Raw genomic sequence first — 22,317 nt, 5'->3', positions numbered from 1 at the left:
CTCCTAATTTCTAAATTTCCAATCGAATTTGAAATTACAAAAATAAAAAAATTGAAAAATTAAAACGACAACCTTATCTCTACCAAAAAAGGAAAACGGTTGATATAGGAGAATGGGACAGGTATTGCTTGGCTTTGTTTTACTTGCGTGAATAGTCCAAATATTGTCATTTCTACCTAAGGGTGGGATTTTAAGTGACACAGTAGGATATATTACAAATTCAATCACTCAACTTTCTCTTCACTCTTATTTTAGTCATTAATTAATTATATCTATATTAACTGTCGTTTACTTGCGTAAAAGCATTGCAATCTTTTGAGTTTGAAGAAATGGAAGCAATCACGGAAGTTAATATCGCAGCACACCATGAAGCTAGGTGGAGGTTTACTGATCGTAGCGGCACACTCCCCGGTTATTGCATGTACGGAAGCTCCTGCACGGTAAGAACAATCACCACTATCAGCATTTACTGCAACTCAGATCGATTTTGTTTTGATAATTGAAACACCTTGGAAGGGTTCTTTGCTTTTGATTTGCAGCTAGTGCTGAGTACCGGGAGTGGCGTCAACGGTTTCACACTCGATCCATCTCTCGGCGAGTTCATACTAACCCATCCCAATATCAAGGTACCAAAAAGGGGAAAGATTTATTCAGTAAATGAAGGAAATGCCATGAATTGGGATGAGCCAACTACAAAGTTTGTGGAAAAATGCAAGTTCCCTGCAGATGGTTCACCCCCCAAGGTCCCTTAGGTACATTGGAAGGTAATCTACTATTAGGCTCGCTATGTTACACGGACTCGAAGCACGAGCACCGGACATGAGTATATTTACCTGTGTCTGGATATGTGTTGCATTCTATACTCGACCGGAGATAACACTAATGGCATTTGCCTTTGCAGCATGGTTGCAGATGTGCACCGGACAATGCTTTACGGCGGTATTCTTATACCTGCAGATAAGAAAAGTCCAAACGGAAACTCGGTACAACATCGCTTTGAAAGCTCCATTTCTTCATTGCAATTTTGGTTATTTCTCACTTAACATAACTTCTTTTCCTATAGAGTCTTCTTTACGAAGTCTTCCCAATGTCATACCTGATGGAGCAGGCTGGAGGTCAAGCTTTCACTGGAAAACAAAGGGTAATATGACTTGCTTGCCTCAATCATTTTCGATCGAGAAAACTCGAGTTCCTTACCGTTCGACTCCTCGACCGTCGGTTCGATTCACAAGGCAACAATCCTCATATGTTGTTAATTTTCCATGCATTTGTAGGCACTTGATTTAGTCCCAGGGAAGATACATGAGCGATCTCCTGTTTTCCTTGGCAGCTATGATGATGTTGAAGAGATTAAAGCACTCTACGCTGCTTCAAATTAAGATGGACAAGAGGAAAGAAAACAAATGCATAAACTTGTAGGCCATAAGTCACTTTAACCTTTAACATGTGATTCCATACTATGTTCATAATTTTTCTTCGGAAAAATAATGATATTTGGGATTTTACATAAATATATTTTCATTGTTTTTTTATGTTAATTCTATTATTCGGAGTTTCATAATTATCTCTCTTAATAATATGAACAACATACCTTATCACTATACTCAAAATTTAGTAATTCAATAAAACAATTTTTTTAAAAGAATGATATTTGAGATTTTACATAAATACTATGTTTTAATATATATTTTTTATTCTTTTAAGTTAATTCTATTATTAGGAGTTTCGTAATTATCTCTCTTAATAATATCAACAAAGTGTCTTATCAGTATACTCAAAATTTAGTAATTCAATAAAAAATTTAAAAAAGAGTGATATTTGGGATTTTACATAAATACAATGTTTCAATATATTTTTTAATCTTTTACGTTGATTTTATTGTTCATGTTTTGAGTTTTGTAGTTATCTCTCCTTATAATATTAGTAACTTATCTTATCATTATACTTAACATTTGATATTCGATCGATTAACTATAATAAAAATTAAAGAAAATCAAAGAAAATTTTATGTTTGAAATTTCGTTATTATACCTCTTTATAAAATTAACAATGTACCTTACCATTATATTCGGTATTTGATCGATTAATTAAATTTGAAATTAAAGGAAATCAAAGAAAAATCCACTTTAAGCATTGAAGGGATGTTGTCTAACTCTTAGAAAATTCAAACTTTTATATAATTAAAATATTTTTTATTTTATATTAATAATTAATTTTATATCTCTTAAATTTTTATATTTTCGTTTTCTTAAATTTTTACATTCCATGATTAATTGAGTCAGATTGGACCACTACAGTTCAGTATAACCAGGTCGGATCTGACTCAGCCATGCCAATTCTCTTTTTGAGTTAAATCAAATTGCACCCATGTCTTATTGCGCAACTGCCTAGTTCGCATGGAAAGAAGAGAGCTTTGGAGCCAAAAGAGATATTTTTAACTTTATTTGTGTAAAGGGGGAAAAGAACAACTTTTATGACGAAATGGGTCTTTGCTTTTGTGCCAGATAAGCTCTTTCCACTGCTTTACAACATTTCCATTCGAGAAGAATCCCAAAACTGTGTACGTTAGCTTCAGTGAACGAGTCGGGTGTAACATTTGAGTTTTGCAATGTTGCATGCAATTTGGGTGTTTATTTGTTTGGGATTTTCTAAATCTTGTTGCTGGATTTCGTTTTAATTTTTGTATCCGCTCAAAGATTTTGCTTTAATTCACCTACTAATGTTAGCAGCCATTGCCGTCTCTGGTTCTCCATTTCCAAAAGTGTCAATTTGGCCTATAAAAAGCTTGTAAGCTACATTGAAAGTAGTATTGAATTTTTTTTTTGACAAACTATGGAAGGAAATCCAACATCAGATAACAATCTGATTCCAGGTGGTCAGACTCAGTCATTTGCATATTTGGACTCACTAGGCTCATTTCAGGTTCATCAAGGGTTAGACGACCAGCAATTTTACCAGCAAGGTTCCCAATTTCAAGATGTTTTGCCATTCGGGTCTGAGAATACGAAAGAAATCGAAAAACCAAGTGATGATAATTGGAACAATTTCGATAAACAAGGTGGTGGTGATGGATGTTATGATGGTTCCGAGGAGAGAGGCGAGTTCTTGTGGCAACGAGTGAAATGGACACCACAAATGGTTAGGCTTTTGATTAATGCTGTTTTTTATGTTGATGAGGATGCTTCTTCTGATTGTCTGGGTGGTGTTAGAAGGAAATCGTCTATTGTGCATAAGATAGGGAAGTGGAAGTGCGTTTCGAAACTCATGGTTGAAAGGGGTCATCATGTATCGCCGCAGCAATGCGAGGACAAAGTCAATGATTTAAATAAAAGATACAAGAGACTCAATGATGTTCTTGGCATTGTAAATTTACCTATTACATTATAATTATTGGTTTCGTTGTTTTTTGGATTGATACAATTTTAAATGTATCTACACTTTATGCTTGCACCTCGTTGGGCATTCCTAATTCATTCTGGAAAAAAGTATCAACACAAACTATAAAGGTGTCGATACATTATTTAGACCTATTTTCTCATAAAATCGGTATATTTATACCGGGTACATTGTAAATTTACCTATAACATTGTAATTTTTGTTTCGATTTTTTGGGATCGATACAATTTTAAATGTATCGACACGTTATTCTTGCACCTCGTTGGGCATTCATTATGGACAAAATGTATCGACACAAATTACACAAGTGTCGATACTTTATTATGACCTATTTTCTCATAAAACCGGTAAATTTAAACCGGCTACATTGTAAATTGACCTATTACATTATAATTATCGGTTTCGATGTTTTTGTGATCGATATAATTTTAAATGTATCGACACTTTATGCGTGAACCTGTTTGTGCTTTCTTTTGGAAAAAGTATCGACACAAACTTAAGAAGTGTCGATACTTTATGTTGACCTGTTTTATAATTAACCGGTATATGTATACTGGTTACATTGTTAATTTAAATATTACATTATAATTATTTGTTTCGATGTTTTTGGGTCGATACTTTTTGAAAATATATCGACACATATTCTTACATATGTATCGAAACAAATCTTTGTGTTTACTAATTTTGTCATTAAAAAAGTATACTTTTACCACCTACATTTTAAATTTATCTATTACTTTAAAGTTATTGAATGTTGTAATTATTGTACATACCTGAATATGTCCTGTAAATTTAATGTTGTACTCACCTTCCAACTACCACTACCAATACCACATCCTATTGAAAGCACCACTGAAAACATGTTGTTCAATGAACTTTTACTTACATCTCCATCTACTCCTGTTGGGACCACTAAAATTGCACAACAAAATTTTTGCCATGAATCATAATGATGCAAACAATGTTAAGCCAACCGATGAATGCCATGAAGTATATAATGTTGATGAATCTGACATATTGGTTGGTAAGCTCTTCTCTTCACGTGATCAAGCTTGGTACTTTTACAAGGGATTCGCACAAGAACATGGGTTTAGTGCACGTCGGGGAACAACACGGCTTGACATGGAAGGGAATGTGAAGACACAAGAATTTTGTTGTTTGAAAGAAGGGTTTCGAGAATCAAAAGTCAATATCGTTGATCGTCAACGTACTCATACGCCAATCACAAGAATAGGTCATCCCCCGTAAGATCCACTTTTGATATCCTCTTCAACTTCAGCATATGCCACCTTCTGATTCAAACTATATTTAGAGGCAAGTGCTTTCCAGTTCTTACTCCTACAGACTTCTACAACACTTTGCCATTGTTTGTACCCCCAAGACGGCTGCAGCAGCCGATACCCCAGAGGGAATGAATAATCACCATATTAGCAATACATTGTTTGACATCAAATTGCTCCATCAAGGATCGACACAATTCCCTCCGAATTGGTCGATCCCCAACTCCTATCAACGATCTAAACCCCATTTCCCTCAGCACATTCAACTGATCCTTCTCTTTAAGGTGTTCAATTAATGAATTCACCCTTTTTATGCTGCACCTTGTTGACACTTCCTATATTTTTTAACAATATATAATGTTATTATTCTTCTATATCTTGTATCAATGTATTTACAAGTTTAATGAATACCTTCTTTTCATGTGCTTTCATCCGTTCTTTGTATTTTTTACTATCATTCCTTGACTGTGTGATGTAAGGTTCCTTTTCGCATCACTCATCGAATTCCATTTCGACCTCACATCTTTGTCACCTAATATTAAGTGTAATGTTTCTTAATCAATACATTAACACTAAATAATACTCAATGTCAATTTCATTTTACATACCGAATCACTGTGTGTGCCATCTTCCTTCATCCTTTTGCATTCGACCATACTGTCAACATTTAAAATTTTTAATCAATTTAAAGTTTTAATCCATTTACCATTTCAACAATAATAACAAAAAGACTGATACTTACTAGAAGTACATATATCCACCCTTTGGTTGCTTTCCTCCCATTGACTTCATTTTTCCTTCATATATCAATTTGCGCAAATCAAATCAAATCAAATACTGCTTACATACACTTTATTCAATATACAAAAATCAATAACCACTCATTGTGGTAAAATGGTTGGCCTTCAAAAGAATTTGAATGACCACTACAACAAGTGTCGGCACATTTATACAACCTAAAATATCATTTTCTACCTATAATATCATTTTTACCTATAAATATTAACTAAAAGTATTGATTCGGTCCCAAATGCTTCTTTACTTCGAAAACCCCCCAAACAACAACACATAAAAACTATATTTCCCATTATTGTAATAATAAAAAACTAGGGTTTCAACAACGTACCTTTTGATTCGACTGCAGCAACAAACAAACAAAACTTCACGTATAAACGCCTTCTGAAATACAACAACAATTACGCTTCGATTTCAAAAACTCTATCTATTTTCAGAGGATAACTACGCCTTTATATTTACACCGGATATGTTATTTATATTTAATCAATACAACTACATAAGTGTCGATACTTTTATGTCAAGTGTCGATACTTTCGATAGGATAGTTACCTATTTCTTTGAAAGTATCGATAATTTATTACGCGTACTTATTAAAGTATCGTAACTTTCAACATATATGATATCTATTTATCGGTTTTGTCATTTTGAGACCGGTTTTATCATATTTTTACCTGTTATATTGTTATGGATCGATACATTTTCATAAAGTGTCGACACTTTCTAAGCGCTATAACTTCTTCTCTTTTAAATTCAGAAAGTGTCGATACTTATATTAAATTATCGACACTTTCAACATATCCGATAAATTTTTCTGGTTTTGTCATTTTTGAGACCTGTTTTATCATATATTTACCTGTTATATTGGTAAGGATCGATACATTTTAATAAAGTGTCGGCACTTTATAAGCGCTATAACTTCTTCTCTTTTAAATTCAGAAAGTGTCGATACTAACATTAAATTATCGAAACTTTCAACATATCCGGTAACTTTTTCCAGTTTTGTCATTTTTGAGACCAGTTTTATCATATTTTTACCTGTTATATTGTTATGAATCGATACATTTTCATAAAGTGTCGACACTTTTTAGTTTAATTTCAGAAAGTGTCGATACTTATATTAAATTATCGACACTTTCAACATATCCGGTATCGTTTTACTGGTTTTGTCAATTTTGAGACATGTTTTATCATATTTTTACATGTTATATTGTTGTAGATCGATATATTTTTTTAAAGTATCGACACTTTATAGGCGCTATAACTTCTTCTCTTTTAAATTCAGAAAGTTTCGATACTTATATTAAATTATCGACACTTTATATTGTTGTATATCCTACTTTGGTACATAAAATTTCCTGATAATCTGTTCGTAACATTTGAGAAGGTAATTGACATGAAAATCTCCGAGTTATGATTAAATACCTGAAGAATAATTTATCGAGGGTGCTCTTTTGTCATAATTGTTCGAAAGGACTGAAATAGATGATAAGTTTGAAATATATAATAAGATCGAACGGAATGAGAGGATTGAAATATCATGGATCTACAAAATGACCAAAATAACCCTGAAATGCAAATGACCCAAGAATATCACCAAGCCCGGGAAGGATTGAATACCCTGGAAGGACAATGAATTGGCTAGTCGACAAGTATCATTTTTTTGAAGTTGTTCGATAATTTGATCGATTGACATAGACGATAAATTTCCTAAATCTTCGTTCTACCTTATTAGCTCAAATCACTCTGGAGTTGTTTTCATGGGAACAACATAACTTACCCAAGCACTCCTCCAAAACACCAAAAACCCAAAGCTAGCATGGCAACTCTTCAAGCGGATTCAATCTTCACAACCCAATCCCTTTGTTCTTTCATCAGTGCCTACTATTGCCCGTATCCTTATATGTTTTAAATTGCTCCCAGAAAGCGATCAGCTTCACCTCATCCTCTTATCCTCACAACACCAACAAAATCCCCTCAACTCCCTCATTTCCCTTGTCAATCTCTTAGTTAAATCAGGTTTCTTTGATAAAGCCTTTTCCCAGTTCCGGTCCATCAGAACAAACTTCCCACAAAACCCGCATTCCATTTGTTTGTACAATGTTCTCTTTGGATGTTGTATTAAAGAAAGAATTTTGGATTGTGTGCTTTGGTTGTATAAAGATATGGTCGTTACCGGTGTTTCTCCTCAAACTTATACTTTCAATCTTTGATTTGTGGGTTGTGTGATTTGGGTCATTTGGACGCCCGAGAATTATTTGATAAAATGCCTGAGAAAGGTTGTCTGCCCAATGAGTTTAGTTTTGGCATTTTGGTTCGGGGGTATTACAGATTCACCCTTGCTAATAAAGGGGTGGAGCTTTTGGATGAGATGAAAAATTCTAGGATTTTGCCGAATAGAGTTGTGTATAATACATTGATTTCGAGTGGTAAAACTAATGATGCTGAAAATTTGGTAGAAAGAATGAGAGAGGATGGTTTGTTTCCTGATGAAGTTACATTCAATGCTAGAATATCCGCTCTTTGTAAAGCGGGTCAAGTTCTCGAAGCATCAAGGATTTTTAGAGATATACAAATAGATAAAGCCGTGGGGCTACCTTGGCCTAATGTTATAACCTATAATCTAATGCTTGAGGGGTTCTATAAGCAGGGGATGCTGGTGGAAGCAAAGAACTTGGTTGAGTCTATGGAGAAAAATTGTGATTTGATGAATTTAGAGAGTTATAATATCTGGTTGTTGGGGTTGCTAAGAAATGGGAAGTTAGTAGAGGCTCAACTTGTACTTAAGGACATGGTAAATAAAGGTGTAGAACCTAATATTTACTCGTATAATGGTGATGAATTTTATTACAAGGAGTGGTCTTTCTCCCGATACAATAACTTACAACACTTTATTACATAGCTACTGTCGTAAGGGGAAGTTATCTGAAGCAAATGATATTCTAAATGAGATGATGAGAAATGGTTGTGTCCCGAATACTTATACTTGCAATATTTTACTGTATAGCTTGTGGGAAGAGGGGAAAATATTAAAGGCAGAAGAGTTGTTGCAAAAGATGAATGAAAATGTAACACCCTAATTTAGGGGCTAAATTTTCATAATTATAAAGTATTGATTTTAATTGGTATTTTGGGAGAAATTGAGGATTAAAGGGTAAAATCGTAAAGTGAGCATACCATTTTAAGAAGTATAAGAAATTCAGTGACTAAATTCATAGTTTACCCATTTTTTATATGATGAATTATAAACCCCCTTTCCCCGTATGTTTCTGCAAAATTGTTTCCCATTTTCTCTTCCCCTCAACCCTCCTATGAGCTCCGATCTATTCACCGTCCGACCACCGTTTGACGAATCGAAACCACCATCGTGTTCGTTGTCAACTGAAGAACAAAACTCCACCCAAACCTGTCGTCGTGAATCAACGTCATTTGTCATAAATTTCAATCGGAAGTATCGTCGGTTTTAACTCAATCTCCGTTGGTTTTTGACAACATATTACTTCTTTACTCAATTTAATCCTTAAACCTTATGTTTTATTTAATTTAATCATTTGATCGTAACTCTTTACAATTTCTTTCTTCACATCAATTTATTAACTTCTTTATACTCTCATCAATACTTCATCCTCAAAATCACTTATTTAAAAAATAATATTATATGATTTTAGAGGGTATAAATGGAAAATGAATGAAAAATTGGTGGATACTAACGACCCATCTTACAAAGAAACACTAATGGTATGACAAAAGGTAGATGTTACTTTTGGCCGTTGATAGATATGCTTAAGTGTTGGATTACATTGTCAAATGTCAAAGGATCTTACTTGCACATTTCTTTATCGTGATTATTTGACTTAATGTTCTTTTTATTTATATTCAATTATTTAATTCCATCATATTCTAAATTGTTATCTATATAATTGAATTTTATCTGAAATTAATGAGTTATTTAATTTATATGATTTATATATTTATCAAAATTATTACGATTGATTGTTGAATTAATCTTGATTATATCTATTTATAATAATATTCAATTGATATTATTCTAGAATAAGATTAAAAATATATTTCTCTAATGATTTTCTTTGATAATCATTCCCTTTTATAATGATATTCGAGAGGATTAAGAAGAAGATTTTGGTGGATCGCTTGTTGGTGCAAGGTATAGGAGTACAAAATATTCGCCAAATAACATTGATAACAGACAGTTAAGATTCTACGTGACGTCAATGAGGGAAATGGAAACGGAAGATGATGTCGACGCAAGAGAAGAAGAAATGACGTTGAAGTGGACCATCTACTAGTCGACGGAAGATGACTAGTAAAGTAGTAACTTTGCGGCGTATTCTTCTTTCTTGTTTTCTATTGAGTTGAAATCTTGATATTAGTTTTGACATTATAGTAGATTTACTAGTAAAAATTTATAGTAGTCATCTAGAACAATTTAGATAACAATTAAGTCATATAATTGAATATAAAGGAAAAAGAACATTAAGTCAAATAATCATGATAAAGAAATGTGCAGGTTAGACCTTTGACTATGTATGAAGTGAAAATTAAGGATAAGATTGAATTTACTAGTTATCGAAAAGTTTCTAGTAGATCTTACTAGTCAAACTTTATAGTAGTCATTACTTTATAACATTGAATTTTATATATACTTTTTTATTTGTTTATTTTTCTAGTCGTTACTTTTCTGGTTATCGCAAAGTTTGATTTCCATGTTGATTTTTGGCAAATATCCTACATTGGTTTTGTATAAGGAGGAGGAGAAATTCTTTTGTTATAAATAGAGCCCTCCTCCTCCTTAGTTTAGCATCCCACAAATATAAGCCTTCTTCTATATTAAAGGCTATTTGTATTCTTTCTTTCTCTTTGTAATATTTCTTCTACTAGTGAAATATTATTTTAGTAGTGTTCGAGGAGGTAGGCATAATTTTGGCCTAACCTCATTAAATTTTGGTGTTCTCTTTATATGTCTATTTAATAGCTATTGTCGGGTATAGTTGTTGTTAATTATTGTCCTATTAAAATTATTTGTCTTGGTAGTTCTGTCTAAGGAAAGTGGGTTTTTAGAGAGACCATTGTGACCCCTCCTCTTTCTTGGGAATCTACCTTGGTGCGATTTTTAGTACAATTATTATTTTCACACTAGTCACCTAGATAATAGTTTTCAAGGTGAATTTGTTATTATTGGTGGAAATTAAATCGGATTCCACACCAATTAGTATCAGAGCTCTTGGTTTATTTTAGTATGCTCTGTTGTTGCGGCTTAGGTTGATCTTCCACATCAGAAAAAATTTCCTTGGGATAATTGGCATTCCGCATTGATAGCTATTAAATAGAATTTGTAGCAGAAATGGCAGACGCAACAAAAACATCCACATCATCGTCAACAGCTGTGACAAATGCTAGATTTGTAGTGGAGATTTTTGATGGCATCGGTCATTTTGATATGTGGCAAAGTGAGGTTCGAGATGCCATATTTCAGCAGTGTCTAGACATTGCTATTGAAGGAGAGAAACCAGATGATGTTGAGGAGAAAGAATGGAAGATGATCAATAGATTGGCATGTGGTACTATTCGATCGTGTCTTTCTAGAGAGCAAAAGTATGCATTTTCTAAGGAAACTTCTGCAAGTAAATTGTGGAAGGCACTGGAGGAGAAATTTTTGAAGAAAAGCGGTCAGAACAAGCTCTGCATGAAAAAGAGATTTTTCCGCTTCAACTATGTACCAGGTACCACTATGAATGATCATATTACTAGCTTTAATCAGCTGGTGACTGATCTGATGAATATGGACGTGACTTTTGAAGACGAAGATCTGGCTATGATGTTGATGGGATCACTTCCTGATGAGTTTGAGTATCTTGAAACTACTCTACTTCATGGGAAAGTTGATGTGTCTCTCAGTAAAGTAACTGCTGCCTTGTATAGTTATGAATTGAGAAAGAAAGACAAACAAGAAAACACAAGTGTCGAAGAAGAAGCTCTTTGTTGTTAGAGGTCGTTCGAAGAGTCAGAATAAAGGAAGGAGAGGGAGATTGAAGTCAAAGTCCAGATTGAGCAAAGATGAATGTGCCTTTTGTCGAGAAAAAAGGAACTGGAAGAAAGACTGTCCTAGGCTAAAGAACAAAGGCAAACCTGAAAGGGGAAAGGCTGTCTCAGAATCAAATGTGGTTGAGTATGATGATGCAGATTCAGATTTCGCATTCGCTGCTACGCCATCAACCAGTTGTTCCAGTTCATGGCTGTTAGATTCAGCTTGTAGCCACCATATGACCCCCAATAGAGAATGGTTCTTTGATTTTAAAGAACTAAAAGGTGGAATTGTCTACATAGCAAATAATTCCCCTCTTGACACACTTGGGATTGGTTCAATTCGCTTGAGGAATCAGGATGGATCAATCAGAACCTTAACAGGTGTCCATTATGTACCAGATTTAATGAGAAATCTCATCTCTATAGGAACCTTAGAGTCAAAAGGTTTAGAAGTGAGGGAAAAATATGGGATTATGAGGATTATCTCTGGTGCACTGGTGATAATTAAGTGAATCCGGAAAAGAAACAATGTGTATTACTTTCTGGGTAGTACAATTGTTGGGACAACAGTAGTGGCAGCTTCTATTGATGAACAGGAGTCAGAAGCAACCAGGTTATTGCATATGCGCTTGGGGCATGTTGGTGAAAAATCCTTGAAATTACTGATAGATCAAGGATTATTGAAGGGTGCTCGGGCTTGCAAATTAACTTTTTGAAAACATTGCATCAAAGGGAAGAAGACGAGGGTGAAATTTGGAACAACAATCTATGATACTAAAGGTATTTTGGATTATGTTCATTCAGATGTATGGGGGCCTTCCAAGACAACTTCATTGGGAGGAACACACTATTATGTCTCCTTTGTTGATGATTTTTCCCGGAGAGTTTGGGTGTATACAATGAAGACAAAGGATGAGGTGCTAGGATTTTTCCTTAAATGGAAAAAGATAGTGGAGACTAAAACAGACAGAAAAATCAAACGTCTCCGTACAGACAATGGTGGAGAGTACAAAAATGATCCATTTCTGAAAGTCTGTGAAGAAGAATGTATTGTCAGGCATTTCACTGTCAGAAGTACACCACAACAGAATGGGGTGGCAGAGCGTATGAACCGAACATTAGTGGAGAAGGTTCGGTGTATGTTGTCTAATGATGGTTATGCAAAGAATTTTGGGCTGAGGCTTTGATCTATGCTTGTCACCTTGTCAACCGCTTACCATCGACTGCTATTGGTGGTAAAACACCATTAGAGAATGGTTGGAGTACCTGCTACAGATTATGATTCCTTATATGTGTTTGGTTCCACTGCATACTACCATGTTAAGGAATCAAAGCTGGATCCAAGAGCAAAGAAGGCAATCTTTATGGGGATCACCTTTGGTGTGAAAGGCTATCATCTTCGGTGTCTAGAAATAAAGAAAATAATTTTTAGCAGGGATGTTACCTTTGATGAATCTACCACGTTGAGAAAGGTGACTTCAGAAAAATTGGAGCAGACAGATAAAACTCCCAAACATGTGGAGTTTGAAGGAAGCAGAATTGACCCAGCCAGTAAAGAAACTGATGTTGACTCTCCTATGGTAAAAGAAGAGTCAGATGAAGAAGAAGTTTAGACCTAAGAACCTCCACAGCAATATAAATCAATTGCACTCATAAAGGGAAAGAGGACCATTAGACAACCTGCTCGTTATGCTAATATGGTCTCTTTTGCATTACCAATTGCAATTGATGATGTCCCTGCCACTTTTAATGAAGCAGTACAAAGTTCAGAACATAAAACGTGGAGGATCGCCATGAATGAAGAAATGGAATCCCTTCGAAAGAATCAGACGTGGAAACTAGCTAGTCTTCCGAAGGGAAAGAAGGCAATTAGGTGCAAGTGGGTATATGCAAAGAAAGATGGATTTCCTGACAAAAATAACATCCGCTACAAAGCAAGATTGGTGGCTAAAGGCTACGCTCAAACGAAGGGAGTTGATTATAATGAAGTATTTTCTCCAGTTGTAAAACATTCCTCCATCAGAATTTTGTTGGCTTTGGTAGCACAGTTGGATTTGGAACTAGTTTAGATGGATGTAAAAACTACATTTTTACATGGAGACTTGGCTTAGGAAATCTACATGACTCAACCAGATGGATTCAAAGTTGTTGAAAAAGAAGAGATGGTGTGTAAATTAGAAAAATCGCTATATGGATTGAAACAATCTCCAAGGCAGTGGTACAAGTGATTTGACAAGTTTATGATAGGGCAGAAGTACACAAGAAGCAAATATGATCATTGTGTGTATTTACGCAAGCTACAAGATGGATCCTATATATATCTTCTTCTTTATGTTGATGATATGCTGATAGCTTCCAGGAGTCAGACAGAAATTGCGAAACTAAAGACTCAATTGAACAGGGAGTTTGAGATGAAGGATCTTGGTGAAGCAAAGAAGATTCTAGGCATGGAAATATCAAGGGATAAGAAATTGGGGAGGCTTTGTTTGTCTCAGAAAGAATATCTGAGGAAGGTACTAAAACTTTTTGGCATGAATGAGAAGTCAAAACCAGTTAGTACACCTCTTGCTCCTCATTTCAAGCTCGGTGTATCCATGTCACCTAAGGATGATGCAGAACGGGAATACATGTCAAAGGTTCCGTATGCAAGTGTTGTTGGTAGCTTAATGTATGCAATGATGTGTACGAGACCCAATATTTCACAGGCAGTTGGGATTGTGAGCAGGTATATGCATGATTCTGGAAATGAGTATTGGGAAGCTGTGAAATGGATTCTGTATATTCTGAACACCGTAGATGTTGGTTTGGTCTTTCAACAGGACAAACAAGATGGTCAGTGTGTAGTTGGGTATTGTGATTCAGACTATGTAGGTGATTTGGAAAAGCGTCGATCAACTACTGGTTATGTGTTTACATTTGCAAAAGCTCCAGTTAGTTGGAAGTCCACCTTACAGTCAACAGTGGCTTTGTCTACTATAGAGGCAGAGATATGGCAGTTACAGAGGCTGTGAAGGAGGTAATTTGGCTTCAAGGGTTGTTTGGTGAATTGGGAATGGAACAAAAGCACATCAAAGTGCACTGTGACAGTCAGAGTGCTATTCATTTAGCAAAGAACCAAGTTTACCATGCAAGGACGAAGCACATCGATGTTCGATATCACTTTGTACGAGAGATTCTATAAGAAGGCGGAGTCATAATCCAGAAGATTCGGACCACTGAGAATACTGCTGATATGTTGACAAAAGTGGTAACTGCGGTCAAGTTTAAACATTGTTTAGACTTGGTCAATATTGTTATAAATTGAAAGATGAATTTGCAGACACTACTGAAGATTGGATTTTTTGAGAGACGTGTGTGGAATTTGTCAAGGTGGAGATTTGTTGGTTTTTGGCAAATATCCCACATTGGTTTTGTATAAGGAGGAGGGGAAATTTTTTGTTATAAATAGTGCCCTCCTCCTCCTTAGTTAGCATCCCACAAATAAGCCTTCTTTTATTAAAGGCCATTGTATTCTTTCTTTCTTTGTAATATTTCATCTACTAGTGAAATATTATTTTAGTAGTGTTCGAGGAGGTAGGCATAATTTTGGCCTAACCTCGTTAAATTTTGGTGTTCTCTTTATGTCTATTTAATGCTATTGTCGGGTATAGTTGTTGTTAATTATTGTCCTATTAAAATTACTTGTCTTGGTAGTTATGTCTAAGGAAAGTGGGTTTTAAGAGGGACCATTGTGACCCCTCCTCTTTCCTGGGAATCTACCTTGGTGTGATTTTTAGTACAATCGTTTTCACACTAGTCACCTAGATAATAGTTTTCAAGGTGAATTTGTTATTATTAGTGGAAATTAACCCGAATTCTACAACATTCCACACCACAACTATGGTGAGAGAGGTCTCTGCCGCTAATTTATCACATCCCATCCCCATTAGCAATGATAATAATTATGATAATATGTCAATTTTATCATTTTAATTAATTATTCAAATAACGGGTATTTCAAAATCATAAGTAACTAGTTTTGAACATGGCGGTGATGGGACAAGTTTATCTTACTGCAAACAATAACGGGTCTGAATGGTGGGAGTTTGAGTGCAAGAGTAAAGGAGGCAACGTGTATACCAGCGGCTCGGGGTGGACTCGTTTTTCGACGGAGCGAGGATTGATGATAGGGTCACTTGTTTATACATCAAGTTTTTAGTTAGTTCACGCGATGGCACACCAACAGATTAGAAACATTTACAGAACACTCGACTTGGAACAATATCGGAAGATTTTCTACTGTTCTCACGACATATCCATTTTTCAACCATATACATACATCACATGTTTCTTCGCTCGAGTAAGCAGACCTTGTTCTGCTATAAAACACAGAATTAGTTGCTTGAGAAATGCAATCACATTACAGTCTTCTGAGTTGAGGAAAAGGAAGCAATCGGTGAAGTTAATGTCGTAGCACACCATGGAGCAAGGTGGAGGTTCCGGACCGTAGCCACACATGCCCGGGGGTCGATCGTTTTAAAGTTATTTAAAATTAGAAAAGAACAACAATTTGAAGTGTATGTACAAAAGCAAAGTACCAAAGATGAATGATCCAAAGTATGTATGCTAAGCCTATATCAACAACTTCGAGTTCTCGGTTGTAATATTATCGTGTTCACTTGCTTACTAAACACGACCAAAACAAGGAATCAACAATCTGTCCCATAATCGCTGTGGTTTGCCAAGGCACCAGCCAATATCAACTAATCTTACATGGGGGAGTTTCTTGGTCAAATTTAAAGACAGCATGAAATTTCAAGGAATTACTGCCCCGGGTTTCCCAGAGTCTCTCGACCGCAGCATGGACATTTCCGGAAGTAGCTCGTAGTGCTATGATATTCTCTTGCGTATCGTAGAATCCCATTTCTTGGAGTTGCGATAATTGTGTAGCATACACTTCTTCTGGGGGAACTAGTATTCCAATGAAGATGCCATTAGTAGTGACCCAAAAGTACAAAAAAAAAAAAAAATCTAATAAAACCAAAGCCTTCGTAAACATATAATAAGAATGCTAACCATCAGGTTGGTTGGGGACACCCAGGCCACCAGCATCTAGTCCGCCAAACATATTCATCAGCAAGTCCAGATTAGCAGCTCCTGGTGCCGCTGAAAATCAATCGAACAAAACAATGGGTAAAAACATAAAACGTTGAAAGAGCTGGTAAAGGATGATGGCGCAGCAAACTAGAGAAAGCCCTAGACAATTTGAGGAAGTAATCTTCATGCTCTTTTTAGAGAATTAACTGCAGTTTGGAATTGTTATAATCTATACCTGTAGTACCACCGGTCTGTGCTGAATCCCTGTAAGAAAGCCAAATGAGGTTAAACAATTAGTATAAAAAATTGATTCTATTTTTCAAATCTCATATGGTCCAATTGAAACCAATAATTACAGAAGAAAGGTACAACATATCTATCTTCAATCAAGGAACCAGATAGGATTTAAGTCGGTTTAGAAACCACTTTGATATTTGTAACCACAGCGTGTAGAAATCTTAGGACAACCTCGAAAGCAAGAGTAGTAAAAGGCAATTGAGTTTTTGTTATCAATGGAATAGACAGGTACTATCACTTACTGGGTTGCTTGCTGTCGATTGAGAGACATAAGGGACTGTTGTAAAGCTAGCATTTGCTGCAAGAAATAAAAGGAAAAGGGGGAAAGGTGAACATAGGTGACTCCACTGTCAAAACAGTACTTGAAAAAAAACAGCAAATAATCTGATATTATATAAAGTGAGGTAGCCTTAGCATGCCCATAAGACTGTATCAGCTACGGATGAGCTTAAAGAGAGAAAGATATATTGATGCAAAACCATCAAGTTGTGTAATCTTTTAGCATTTACCACAAGAGAATTCAGTGACACTAATGTCATAGAACATACCTGCATTGTCTCAGGGGAAAACATCTGACGAAGTACTTCCGGGTTTTGCATCATCTCTCTCAATTGAGGATTCAAATCAACTACTACGTAGTTGGGGGTTGAGATTCATAATCTAAAAAGTAAAAACAGATTTTTAACAAACTGAAAATAAGCAAATGAAAATCTCTTGATTGAAGTGATTCCTCAAAATACCTGATTCATATATTGGGGATTAGACATTATGCTCTGCATCATCTGTGATATTGCTGGGCTTTGCAATAACCGAGTCAACTGAGAAGCATATGGCATTCCATTCATCATTGGAGGCAGATCTGGAAGTCCAAGGCTTCCCAGACCACCAACACCTGCTGTCCTGGCATCCGCAGCAGGATTTGGCCTTGCAGTAGCATTGGTCTGGGTCCCCCCTGACAATTTGCAGCACACATTAATTCATCAGGAAATCAAGATCTAAAACACAGATACAACAATCCCATTAAAGAAAGAATCCCTCATCCACATTGCAAAATGTCAAAAGATAATAGTCCATAAGCTTGCGACATTAAACAAGGGCAACAGATTGTAATTACATGAATCTCAATCAGACCGTTCACCCAACAAGTGAATAAACTCGGACTAATGCTTTGTTTTAAACGTTGATCAAATCTACATAATAAAAATGTTGAAAGTCAAGCCATTTCGGTGCAATTAATGCACTGAATGGCAATTGTCAAAAAGCTTGGGGTGCAGAAATTGTTTTCAACATTCGGTGCAGCATTTGTTGATTTTTCAACAATGGTAAAACCTCAATTTTAGCCATTGTAATTTAGGGTATTTACAAATTAGTCCTTGAAGCTTCAACTATAAATACCCTAGCTCATTTAGCTTTAAACCCATCCCAAAGCATTCTAGCTTTCTTCCAATACTAGAGAGAATTTAGAGAGTTTCTTGAGAGTTGTTTTCTCCTTTTTATCAAGAGAGAATTATCATTGTTTTCTCCTTGGTAGATTGAGAGAAGTTGTAATTCCTATTTTCTCATAGTGAAATTTTTCTACCGTTGCCTGTGGTTTTTACCCTATATTATTTAGGGGTTTTCCACATTAAATTTTGTGTCTTCTTTATCTTCATTTTTATTTTCTCAAATTATCAGTTACGATTTTGCTCTATCTGATAGCCGTCTTCCGCAACAATTGGTATCCGAGCCAGATTAGAGTGTGTAATATCTACTTATTGTCTTTGTGGTTTCCACCAAAAGGTGGATCCTCCGACATAAGAAAGTAAGAAGGTATTACCCATTCTTTGAAGGTTCCAGAGAACTATTCATGATAGTGAAATAGTGGGAGCTATCCGTAATAGAAGCTATGGCAAAGAAATTTGATATTGAAAAATTCAATGGGAGAAATTTCTCATTGTGGAAATTGAAGTGAAGGCTATCCTGAGGAAAGATGGGTGTCTAGCGGCTATCAGTGAAAGGCCGGTGGATTTCGCAGATGACAGCAAATGGAATGAGATGGATGGGAATGCTATGGCAAACTTTTATCTAGCATTAGCAGATGAAGTATTGTCAAGCATCGAGGAGAAGAAGACAGCTAAGGATATATGGGATCATCTCACCAAACTGTACGAGGCCACATCATTGCACAATAAAATTTTCTTTAAAAGGAAATTGTACACTCTCCGTATGCTAGAATCTACTTCAGTGACGGAGCACTTAAACACGCTTAACACATTATTTTCTCAGCTTACATCCTTAAGATGTAAAATACTAGAACAAGAACGTGCTGAACTTTTACTTCAAAGTCTACCGGATTCGTATGATCAACTCATCATCAACTTGACAAACAGTAATGTCACCAGTCTAGTCTTCGATGACATTGCAGCTGTTGTTCTACAAGAAGAAAATAAGCGCAAGAACAAGGAAGACAGACAAGTAAATCTGCAACAAGCAGAAGCGTTACAACAATGAGAGGGAGATTAACAGAACGTGGCCAAAGCAACAGTCACAAACATGGTAGATCGAAGTCAAGAAGCAAGAAGAATTTAAAGTGCTACAATTGTGGAAAGAAGGGTCACTTGAAGAAGGATTGTTGGAGTCTAAATAAAAACTCCAATCCACAAGGCAATACTACAAACACTTCAGATGATGGAGATGCTCTATGCTGTGAAGCGTCAACCACCATGGAAGGTAGAAAGAGATTTGCAGACATATGGCTCATTGATTCGGGAGCAACATATCACATGACCTCAAGAAGAGAATGCTTTCATCATTATGAACCTGTCTCCGGAGGATCTGTGTATAGTTGTAATGATCATGCCTTAGAGATCGTTGGCGTGGGGACCATCAAATTGAAGATGTATGATGGAACAATTAAAATTGTTCGAGATGTGCGACACGTGAAAGGCCTAAAGAAAAATTTATTATCCTACGGATTGTTGGATAATAATGCAAGCGAGATCGAAACACAGAAAGGAATCAGGAAGATGTTTCGTGGAGCGCTTGTGGTGCTGAAAGGCGAAAAGATAGCTGCAAACTTATACATGCTGAAGGGAGAGACTTTGCTAGAATCAGAAGCCTTTGTTGCCTCATGTAGTTCAGATTCTGCAATGCTATGGCATCAGAAACTTGGACACATGTCAGAACAAGGAATGAAAGTCCTTGTGGAGCAAAAACTATTTCCAGGCTTAACAAAGTTATCACTTACATTGTGTGAGCATTGCATAACAAGTAAGAAGTTCCGGTTGAAATTCAACACATCAAATTCTAGAGGCAAAAGTGTTCTAAAACTGGTTCACTCTGATGTATGGCAAGCACCAGTTACATCCCTAGGCAGAGAAAAATATTTTGTCTCATTTATTGATGACTACTCTAGGAGATGTTGGGTGTACCCTATTAAGAAGAAGTCAGATGTGTTTTCAACTTTCAGAAACTTCAAAGCGCGGGTGGAACTTGATTCTGGAAATAAAATCAAGTGTTTCAGAACAGATAATGGAGAAGAATACACAAGTGAAGAATTTGATGAATTTTACAGGAAAGAAGGCATCAAAAGACAGTTCACAGTGGCAAACACTCCTCAATAAAATGGAGTGGCAGAACGGGTGAACAGAACCTTGTTAGAAAGAACAAGAGCAATGTTGAGGGATGCAGACCTAGAAAAATCATTCTGGGCAGAAGCAGTCAATACCGCCTGTTATTTGGTGAATCGAGCTCCATCAACTGCAATAGAGCTGAAGACACCAATGGAGATATGGACTGGTAAACCAGCTGATTATTCAAACCTCCATGTATTTGGAAGTATAGTGTACGTGATGTACAACTCCCAAGAAATTTCAAAGTTAGTTCCAAAATCCAGGAAATGCAAATTCTTGGGGTATGCTGATGGAGTAAAGGGGTATCGCTTGTGGGATCCCACTGCCCGCAAAATGATCATTAGCAGAGATGTTATCTTTGTAGAAGATAAGCTACAAAGAAAAGAAGAAGATGGTAGCGCTGAAAAGTCAGAGACTATGCAGATACATATGGAAAAAGAGTTTGAACAAGGAGATTCTTTTGAAGCAGAACCAGCACATGATGAACAATAACCAGAGAGTTCTGAAGTTCCAACAACTCGTCAATCAGATCGTGTGAGAAGACGTCTCAATTGGTACTCAGATTATGTTATAGAAGGTAATATTGCATGCTGCCTTTTAACAGAGGACAGTGAGCCATCAACATACCAGGAGGCAATAAACAGCTCAGATGCTTCACTGTGGATGATGGCGATGCAAGAAGAAAATGAAGCCCTTCATAAGAATAATACATGGGGACCTTGTGCCACTACCACAAGGAAGGAAGGCAATTGGTAACAAATGGGTCTTCAAAATCAAGCGAAATGGTGACAATCAAGTAGAGAGATATTGTGCAAGGCTGGTGGTCAAAGGATATGCTCAAAAAGAAGGTATTGATTTCAATGAAATATTTTCTCCTGTGGTTCGACTAACAACAGTTCGAGTAGTTTTGGCAATGTGTGCTACATTGAATTTATATCTAGAGCAGCTAGATGTTAAAACAGCTTTTCTTCATGGAAATCTTGAAGAAGAGATTTACATGCTCCAGCCTGAAGGTTTTGAAGAAAAAGGAAAGAAGAACTTGGTTTGCAGGTTGAACAAATCTCTGTATGGTCTAAAGCAGGCGCCGAGGTGTTGGTATAAGAGATTTGATTCATTCATTATGTGCCTTGGATACAACAAACTTAATGTAGACCCTTGTGCTTATTTCAAGAGGTCTAGTGATAACAATTTTTGTTATATTGCTGTTGTATGTGGATGACATGTTGGTTGTAGGACCCAACAAAGATCATATTGAAGAATTAAAGGCAGAACAGGCTAGGGAATTTGAAATGAAGGACTTGGGATCAGCAAACAATATTCTAGGGATGCAAATTCACCGAGACAGAAGTAATAGGAAGATTTGGCTTTCACAAAAGAATTATTTGAAGAAGATCTTGTCACGATTCAGCATACAAGATTGTAAGCCAATTTCTACTCCTCTTCCTATTAACTTCAAATTATCCTCCAATATGAGTCCTAGGTATGGAGATGTCTCGAGTACCGTATGCATCAGCAGTGGGAAGTTTAATGTTCGCTATGATATGCACAAGACCAGACATTGCACAAGCAGTGGGAGTGGTTAGTCGGTACATGGTGAATCCAGGCATAGAGCATTGGAATACAATAAAGAGGATCCTGAGATACATTAAAGGGACCTCAAATGTTGAATTATATTACGGAGGATCAAATTTACTAATCAATGGGTATGTAGATTCTGACTATGCAGGGGATTTGGATAAAAGCAAATCTACTACAGGGTATGTGTTCAAAGTTGCTGGTGGAGCTGTAAGCTGGGTTTCAAAATTGCAGTCAGTTGT

General features: G+C 36.1%; 2 pseudogenes; one reads left to right on the top strand and one right to left on the bottom strand.

The window, feature by feature from the left end:
- The first annotated feature begins 329 nt into the window (after nt 1-329).
- On the top strand, nt 330-1,388 carry LOC120197307 (annotated as a pseudogene).
- Nucleotides 1,389-2,349: 961 nt separating this feature from the next.
- The window catches only part of LOC120197306, an 87,592-nt pseudogene continuing 67,624 nt past the window's right edge, over nt 2,350-22,317 (bottom strand).

This window comes from Hibiscus syriacus, unplaced genomic scaffold (assembly GCF_006381635.1).
Source record: "Hibiscus syriacus cultivar Baekdansim isolate YM2019G1 unplaced genomic scaffold, ASM638163v2 tig00117048_pilon, whole genome shotgun sequence".
Classification (NCBI taxonomy): domain Eukaryota; kingdom Viridiplantae; phylum Streptophyta; class Magnoliopsida; order Malvales; family Malvaceae; genus Hibiscus; species Hibiscus syriacus.
This window is presented reverse-complemented; position numbering and strand designations above follow the sequence as displayed.